Source organism: Halyomorpha halys, unplaced genomic scaffold (assembly GCF_000696795.3).
Source record: "Halyomorpha halys isolate HHAL.00 unplaced genomic scaffold, Hhal_1.1 Scaffold157.1, whole genome shotgun sequence".
In the NCBI taxonomy this organism is placed as follows: domain Eukaryota; kingdom Metazoa; phylum Arthropoda; class Insecta; order Hemiptera; family Pentatomidae; genus Halyomorpha; species Halyomorpha halys.
In genome coordinates this window covers 1,762,235-1,771,661 of record NW_027114029.1, presented here as the reverse complement: position 1 = coordinate 1,771,661, position 9,427 = coordinate 1,762,235, and the positions used below count along the sequence as shown (strand labels likewise).

The 9,427-nt window shown below is 29.5% G+C and overlaps 1 long non-coding RNA gene across 6 annotated transcripts in view; it reads right to left on the bottom strand.

Moving 5' to 3' along the window:
- LOC106678711 (uncharacterized) overlaps positions 1 to 4,551 on the bottom strand; it is a 263,439-nt gene extending 258,888 nt beyond the window's left edge. For 5 of the 6 annotated variants that reach the window (XR_010844480.1, XR_010844479.1, XR_010844481.1 and 2 more), the window contains exon 1: positions 3,388 to 3,412. This is a non-coding gene — a long non-coding RNA (uncharacterized lncRNA). Of the gene's footprint in view, positions 1 to 3,387; positions 3,413 to 4,278 lie in introns of those variants that run through there. The other variant, XR_010844478.1, reaches the window with a different exon arrangement.
- Positions 4,552 to 9,427: the final 4,876 nt, after the last annotated feature.

Below are 9,427 nucleotides of genomic sequence, written 5' to 3'. Positions count from 1 at the left end.
ACTGTGAAAACAGTTAAAAATTTAAAAATAAAAAAGATTAAAAAAAATAACGTGGCTGGATTTTGTTCTGGACAGAATAGCACCAAACTTATAGTTGTCAGAACAAAATTCTATATACCTTTACTTGTCTTACTGTGTTCACTAAAAATAATACGAATACAAATTATATTGTACGAATCAACAGTAATAGGAAAGTAGCCACCAAGTGAGGTACTCACAATGGACAACTGTGTGGGAAGGCTGCAGATAAAATCAATATTGAAACAGATTATCAATTGTGCAGGTACAGGTGAGAATCCAACCGACGTCATGGCCTGTTTGAAGGGGATACTGAACACCACCGCAACACGGACTAAACTTGGAGTTTGGAGCCTGGCTCTGACACCAGTTTGCTGATAGTAAGGTACAACTATTGCTCGAGCAACTGCTGTTCAAGGCTCCATCTTATAATCAAGAATTGTTCAAACCAACTTTAGTATAAATGAGTATGACCATTTGGAGGTCAAACTTTAAAATTAAAAAAAAAAAAAAAAACCTGTTCTTCCAAGTAACACAGCAAAACATTAAAAAACTCTGAGCTAAGTATAAGAACTATTTATTTGGACTGAAGAAAGAATTTAACCTACCGATTCAAGATAATTAGCGAAAATCAGTTTGTTTTAATTTTTTTTTTCGTACCCTCCTGACGAAATAAGTTATTGAATACATACATATAGGAGGTAGTTAAATGCATACTTGGTAGTTTGTAATTTCATGGATTGCTCTTTGGCATTTTAAGGTGATGTGCAGGACCCAGGGGGTGTTGGCTTACGCCAGTTGAATTACTGAAACTAGATGTTTTTTTGGGGAGTTTGTTTTACTCACTAAAAACTATTATTTATAATAATAATAGTTTTAATGGGAGTGGGCAGCTCATTGGTAAGTCACACTGCAACTAACTCCAAGGACCTGGGTTCCAATCTGGCTGTAGCAGTTAATTATTTTCTGTTCAGTGTCGAGCGTAATTCTGACCGAATCACCTCCTTGCACAACCATCGGTCTAGTCACAGTACTTCCTTACAAAGTACTGCACCCCTGATTCTTCATTGGATGGAGCGGTAAAGATTGGTATATGTGTGTATATTGCATTGTATATATGTGTTGTTTTTTTTGTGCGGATAGGGAAAAAATCTTTCATAAGACGGAGTGTTACAAATAAACAGTCACACAACAGTGTGAGATTTCTACTCACTAAAATAGCACCTCACAATTCTTCTGTAGCATCCCCGCGGAACCGCTGTCGATCATTACTTCATGGCACAGTAATGGCTCATACTCTGATTCTTCTGCCGATTTCCTCTCCATGGTCTGCTACAGCACTCCAATTCTCCTGCCAAGTCAAACCGACTAAGTTTTCCGTGACTGATTTTTTGCCAAGTTTCATGTCTAGCCCCTTTTTTTTCTTGAGCAAAACATGAAAAACAGAAGAACGAATGTTCCACTATTCCAATCACAAGTTGGGTGCGTTAGTCTGTCCTCCAGTTTGAAGCAGCCTAAGTAGGCTCTGAAGCAACCATGCCCTCCCTGTAAGCAGTCGGGTGAGGTAATAATCCACCTCCCGTGTTTTTCTGGGATGGCCAACTTGATATACCGGTAATTATATGGCGGGTGTATCTTCCAGAAGATGAGGCATTCCAGCACTCTTGACATCTTTTAACAGTATGATTTCTCTCTTCTTTTGCTAATACGCCCGAGTGAGCATCCGGCACTTCCCGTTTTCTTAGGAACATCCGACAGCGTTCATCTGCCAAAAGTTCCATCGGAGGCATGTATGTGTGATTGCAAAATATCTGGATGGAGGAATAACTACCAGGTACCATTTCTTAGGTTTTTATGTGGAGATTGAATGTAAAAGTAATTCTATACTTCGTATGAAAAATATGTTATTTTAGACAAAAATATTTTGTTCGCCAGATTACCCTTCCTAAATTTGGATCACTTTGAAAATGTGAAGTTTTATTTATTTATTTTATTTTATTTATTTATTTATTTTTTTGTGTTCCTCAGAGCTTTTTGGCTCTTAAATTTTGAAAATTTAAGAAATAATTATGTACGAAGCAGAGTTACTACAATGATAAGAAGACGTTTCTACATTCAATTAGTTATTTTATAAAAAGGAAAAATTTTAATTTTTCTGATTGGACAATTTAACTATGGAGAGTAGTATAATTCACTTATAAGGAATGATATTAACAAACAACAAATGACATAAATATAAGTTGAGGCAAATCAACAACTAATATTTTCCATGATAAAAATAAATTTTACGGCTCGATCAATACTATTTCTGTCCAAACATTAAATAAATTCCGGTTTAATGCAAGTTAAATAAAATTATGAGTTAAAATAATACTTTCTTGAATTTAGGGGAACATTTTTAAAACGTTTATTCCAAATTTTGTTATTAAAAATGAACATAAACTAAATTTTTTTAAATAAAAAGTAATTTCCAAAAGTAATACTTATTTGTTGAGCATTTTTAAAATAAAAATAATAATCATGACATAGAATTTTAAAATAAAATTTATTGACTATAAACAGCTGGATTAATGATACCTCTAATATATATCTGTCACCCCAGTGAATATGTGGTTAAGTCGAATTTTGGTCAAAATGAGTTAAGTGGTCTAAGAGAATCACAGAGGCAACATCTTCATTGTGCATAAGTGTCTAAGTCAGTCAACGTTTTAAAACAGAGTTATTGGTCAAGTCTGTTGTCAACGGTCGGTGAACAATTAGTTAACTCTATTATCTAATTAGTGATAAGACATATCAAATTGGTGTAAAACAAGTAACAAGTTACCAACGTTTTGGTAGTATTGACGAAATTTCGATGATTTACCACAAACACCTGATTTTACATAAATGTTCAAACTTTAAAAGCTGTCCCCTGAAAAGTAAGGAATTTTGACTTAACCACATATTCACTGCGGTTACAGATATAATACCTCTAATATGATACCTATAAGTCTTGGAATAAACAAAAATTAAATTATTTTTTTAATATAACCCACTTTTTTTACATCAGAAAACATGAAAGGAAGTAACATATAGTTTTTGTTCAATTGTACGCGAAAGATTTTAAATAATGCTTAATTCATACTATTATTTTGAAAATTTTTTGAGTTAGTGCTAAATAAAATTTAAACATTAATGGTTAAAACTGCATCCACCGAACGTTCCTAAATTATAGTTTAGTTTACATTTACACTACCTACATAACGAAAACTATTTTTATAAACTATAACAGTCAGATGAAGTTATTATTTAACATTACTTTAAAAACTTGAGAATTAAGTTAATCATAATATAAAAAACAAAATTATAATTATAAATTATAGTACTTACGTACAATGCGTCCCACATTTATAACCTGATATTATAAAGTGATAACCTTCTTTGTAATTATGAGACTTCATGTAGCGACGTTAAAAAATTTAAGTTAATTTATATTTCTTTACTGAAATTAGTTTATTAAAAATAAAATAAAATCATATATTAAAAACGAAATATATAACAATTAACGTATTCAATAAGTTTACATCCCCTAATAGCATTATATTGTCGATTTTCGCTCCCTCCTTATATTAGTGTTTGTATATAATAAATAACACAGGAAAATTCTTTCTAAAAAACAAAAATACAAAAATTTACTCGATTCAGCAAATTATTACTCACCACAGAGTCATGCATAATCGGCCAGATATTTCGATTGTTAACTGTTATTAAACTTATAAAAATGATAATTATATATTCAGATAAAAAATAAAAGCAAATCCATCTTATTTATAGAATTGAGCGAAAATTCGAAGTAGATAATATTCCATAAATCTGGGAAGAATATAATTTTAATTTGTCTACTAATAAATAGTTTTATAATTTTTTAATAAATGTATGTGTACTTACATGGTCTATTAATTACTTGATTCATTAACTCTTCAACAACCATGAATAAACTACAAATTTAAATTATACTAGTTCTAAGAAATAAAAGAATCTATTTAAAAATAACTCAGCCATGACCTTTGGAATGAACATGCATGGACATGCTTCGAACTAATTGTATGAGTATATATTTTTTCCCCGATTTCCAATTAAATAAAAGATTGAAATTAAAACATGATTTTAGTGTACTATATTAATATATTATACTACAAGCTATATAATATAGAAATACTTATTATATAAATATGCTTAAATGAAGAATGAATAAATTAATTCAAGAGAATAAAATATTACCTTTTATATATGTGTGAAGATGAATGTAAACGTATTTCCGATAGAGAATGAAGTCTACCAAGTTATGTTTAAATTAAAATTTATTTTTAAAAATTTTAATCTAATACTCAACTGATTTCAGTGACATGTTTTTTACATTAGAATCGAAACGACTTAACTTGATAACCTCATTTCTGAACTCGAACTAAAGAGATATAAGAATATTTTAACCATTTTCTTATTAGAAACAAAGTTTGGTAGAAACAATTCGTGAAAAAAAGAGACTTTCAAACTTTTGTTCAAATAAAAAGAAATGGAACCGTACGTATCAGACATTGGCTGAAAACGAGACTACAGTGACACCTATAGAAAGGTTGCAGAACTACCACGCAGACTAGCGCTCGCTGCGGCAGAAAGTCAAACTAAGGGGAAACAATAATTATCTGTTGGGAAGCATTCCTTGTCCAAGACCCCCTAACACTTCCCTGTCTGTGTCTTGAATCAATACCTCCTCTTGTAATTTACATTTCCCTTCTTCTCATGTCCGGTTCTTGGCATACCGCTCTCCAGCCTGAATCAAATTCTAACCCTAAACCCTCAAATACTGTTTCAAAAACCCATTTCAAAATATAACTTTAAATTTTTAGAATTTTCAAAAATACTGTGTTTAGTGCATTTTTAAAGAAAAGCACATTAAACTGAAATTGAGGATTTTAAATATTCTTTGAATGACAGTAAATACTTTTTTTAATAAGATAATTTGTATCCAAATTAAAAAAAAAATTATTGTTTGATAAGAGATTGTTAAGTTTACCCGTAATTAAAACTTTTAAAATTTAATGCGAAAGTGATAAACTAGAGTAATTTGACTGAAGATAATGACCTGGACAGAAAACTTGTAAAAAGTTTTTAAATTATTGGATGTAAGGTGAAAATTTATATTTAAATTTGTTCTTGGGGATGAACGGATTGGCCGAAATGTTGGACAGTTAAAGAAATAATAAAGAATCTTATGAGACTAAAATTGAATACAAATTATTTTATTTATACAATATAACCAGTCTCAATAAAGTGAAAGATTATATATTTTTTTTAATTTTAAAAAGTAAGTAATGAATATAATTTTTAACTTTTACTAACCTAAACTAGAGATAAAAATTTGACAGTTGTATTTTAACTTTTATTTGTCAAACCTTGTTATAAAAAAAAAATGTATAAAAACTAGTTTCCCAAAGTAATTGTTAACATAAGTTAAAATTAAAAAATTGATCACTTTTAAAAAATATTCATCGTAACTAGAATAAAATTAGAACTAGATTTTTTTACAGGAGAAAAAAAAATTAGTCAAAATAAATTTGTTTAAAATAATATGTTATTAATTATAGAAAACATATTCTTAAGACCTCATTAAGCCCACGCTCTAAAAAATAAAATTCCTAATAGAATACTCTAAAACACAATAGCAGATAGTCCCTTTATGAACTTTGTGAGAGAGTGAAAAGACATGGATAAAAGAAAAATAAATTTGACAATCTACAGACGTGTCTGAAGTTTAAGATTAAGATAAAAAAAGAATATTTTAATATATGAATTTAAGTGTTGCGTTAATTAATATATTGTAGATAAAAAGTCCCAAGAAGAAAAAATGTTAACTAATACTTCCATAGAGTTATATTTATCCCACAGATTTTAATAAGATGACTAGGGATGAAGAAGTAAGAAAAAAAGTTTGAAAATGGTCAAAGTTAAAAATATGTCCAAATATCACAAAAATACATTATTTAAAATATATATATATATAAAATGTAATATATAAAAGAGTATTGTTTGTAAAATAAATGGATAAAAAAAAAATTAATTCTGATATACTTTTATTTTTTAAAATGTGGATTTAATGAGGTTCTAAGAATATTTCTCCTCAATCATTCTGATTTATAATTAATAATTTAAAGATGAAACTCACAAAACAATAATAAAGTTGTTCATAACAATATATTTGTGTTATAAAGATCATAAACTACAGACAAATTATGTAGGATAAACACTTAGGTAAGTCAATTCAATTGTTATGTTATTATGTTAACACTTATTATACTGTGCAAACATACATATTAAGTGAATAAGCTTATAAGTATGCAATGAACCTTTTATATTAACAAAGTTATTTTTTATTTCATGTTATTGGATCAAACCATCAAAGTCACCTAAAAGATTTTGATGTCTTGTAAAAGATAATCTTAATTCATTAAAATCAGGACGTAAAGTTTTTTTACAACTATAATGACCTCAAAGCAGCAGATATTATAACTAATTTGATCATTGATTTTTTTTTTTTAATCAATTGAGAACAGTGTAGATGTGATCAATTAGGGTCTTGAAAATTTAATTTACATGGTTAAATAAGTTGATTGATAATCATATAAGTAATAGATTATAAAGTTAAGGGTTTTCATAAATACAAAGCACCAACCGTCTTTGTTTTCTCTTATACTTAATTTTAATTTTAAGCAAAGTATTTTCCAATTTGAAATTCAAGAACTGATTTTATTAGTGATTTATTTTATGAAATTTACAATAAAATATGATGATTAAATCATTTCATATAAAATGTCCTTTTTTTATTATTTCAGAAATTCAAAGTGAAATTAGTGGATGTTTGTTGTTTACTATCTTCATTTTTAAAGATTATAATGAGTCATTATTAATCCTTTCCGTTTTCATCCGTTATCATTCCAATCGATTGCACGTTGTTTAGTATGCCACGGAAACAGGCGGTTTCCAAATAATTTTTTTTTAAGAGTTTAAACTTAGATACTGTGCAGCCCAAGCTGCTAGAAACATTACCATAGCGTTCGAGGATGGGTGTAGCGAACAGACCATTCACCTGTGATTTGAAACATTTTTGGCTGGTGACACAGAACTAACCTAGAGGAAGACCTCCACCAGCAATTTACAACGATAAGCTAAGGTTGTGGAAGAAACCTCTTACCCAACAGTTGAAGGACTTGCAGCACAACTGAATACTACTGTATTTTTTAAAACTTTTAACAGTTTCTCAACACTTTTTTTTTAAATTATTTATTTAATGTAATTTACAACTGTACAAAATAATACAATAGGTAAATATGTAGTATGTTTCATATACACTTGAAAATCTTGGGAAGGAACCACCCATTGGTGGTACTTCAAACATTAATTTAAATTAGAAGGTCCAGTGGCCATCTTCTTTTAAGACGCCTCGGAGGATTATCAGGGATTGTTAAGGATGAAAGATTAAGAATTAATGGGTTAGGATGGTTAAGGAGTTTGGAATGAAAAGACGCATATCTGTTTTGGGTCAAATCTGCAACGAATGGGATGTTAAGGTCTTTGTCAATGAGTTTATTTGTGACATAATAAGGAGCATCAAGGATTTTATGTAGGATTTTGGATTGCAACGATTGGATGCGGGAAGAATTTGATGGTTTGGTGGAGCCCCAGAGCTCAATTCCATATGTCCAAATTGGTCTGATTATTGTAGTGTATACTAATTTTTTGTAGTGAATGGGAAGTTTAGAGCGTTTGTCAAGTAAGTTTTGTAGCAATCGGAATCTACGAGCAGTTTCTTGTTGTTTTAGTCTTGTGTGTGGATCCTCTCAACACTTAGACATCATTACTAAATTTAAAAATGTAGATTTATCGGTACCTCAGGAACTTAATGAGTGGCAGCAGCTGAAGTGTTATGAGACATATATTTCACTGCTTACTAGTAAAAAAATGAGCCTTTTCCCGAAAGAATAATCACATGTGATGAAAAGTATGTAACAGGCGTCAGTCAGATTAGTGGTTAAATATCATTGTAAGACCAGAACACATGCCAAAACCAAATTTGCATCCAAATGAATTACTGGTTTCTGCATGGTGGTCAATGGCAAAAATAATTCATTTTTAATTTTTCCCCAGAGGTGCAATGCATCAAAACCTTGTCATAAAACAACCTGCATTAGTTAATCGGAAGGGGACTATACTCTTAAAGGACAACGCCAGACCTCATACACCCACTTTGTTCACCAGACTTATCTACTACAGATTTCCATCTTTTCAGAAATTTGGACAGCTTTCTTAAAGATAAAATTTTTGAAGACCTAAGAATTATTAACTTCATTTCTTCATAAAACCCTGAATTTCTCGGTTCTGGGATTGAAAAGTTAGTAACACGGAGAAAATTAGAATAAATATTTTGAATAAAAATGTTTTGATTTCATAAAATTGTTTCACTAAATGAAATGACCCAATAGCTTATATATTTCTTAGAATATATAAAGTGTAGTCGGTTCTTGTTCATGTTTTCCTTAATTGATCATCCAGGTATAGTCTCATGTTTAATAACTATCACAGAAACTATTCAGAAATGTAAAACATCAGCTTCAGTAACTGTATTTGTATATTTATTGATAAAATAAGGTTAAATATAGTTATCAACACCCAGAAGTATTTTTTATACTATTAATACAATCAGGGGTTTCATGTGAGCATGAAAACCAATAATTCATATTTTAAAATATTTACATTATACACTCTTTATATTGATTCATCCATAAGAAGGAATTCATCTATCTAGACTATGAGAGTAAAGAGGGACATTGCTAGTCCAGCTGCCATTTTAATGAAGTACGGGTCAAATAGCAATAACATCCAGGAGGTAGGTAGAGATACAATTAACATCCTGGGAAGTAGAAGCTGTTTGCAGTAGAGATAAAATATATGTATGGTAATCCATGAATACAAGATTATTTTACTAGTAGCATAATTTATTATATTTATATTAGATTACACTTTTTCGATTTTTCCAACTGATATCATTATCAATAGTATACTCAAATAAATAATTTTGACTTATCCAGGTGACATCATCTATAAATTTGGTAAAGTTCAAAAAGATATTATGGTGTAAAATGTGTGTAGTAACACTGCTCTTGCAATAAGTGCAATATCACAGGGAGTAAAAACTGATGGAGCTTAAATAACATAAACAATTTGTTAATTTTTCTCAAATGTGTTCTTATGTGAAAATAACATAAAAATGAGTATACAAAGGAAGAAAATATGAAAATAAATTGATTTCATTTTAAAAATAAATTTTTCATTATTTTCTCTTAGCCTGCCTTAACAATTCCTAATTTGTTTTGAC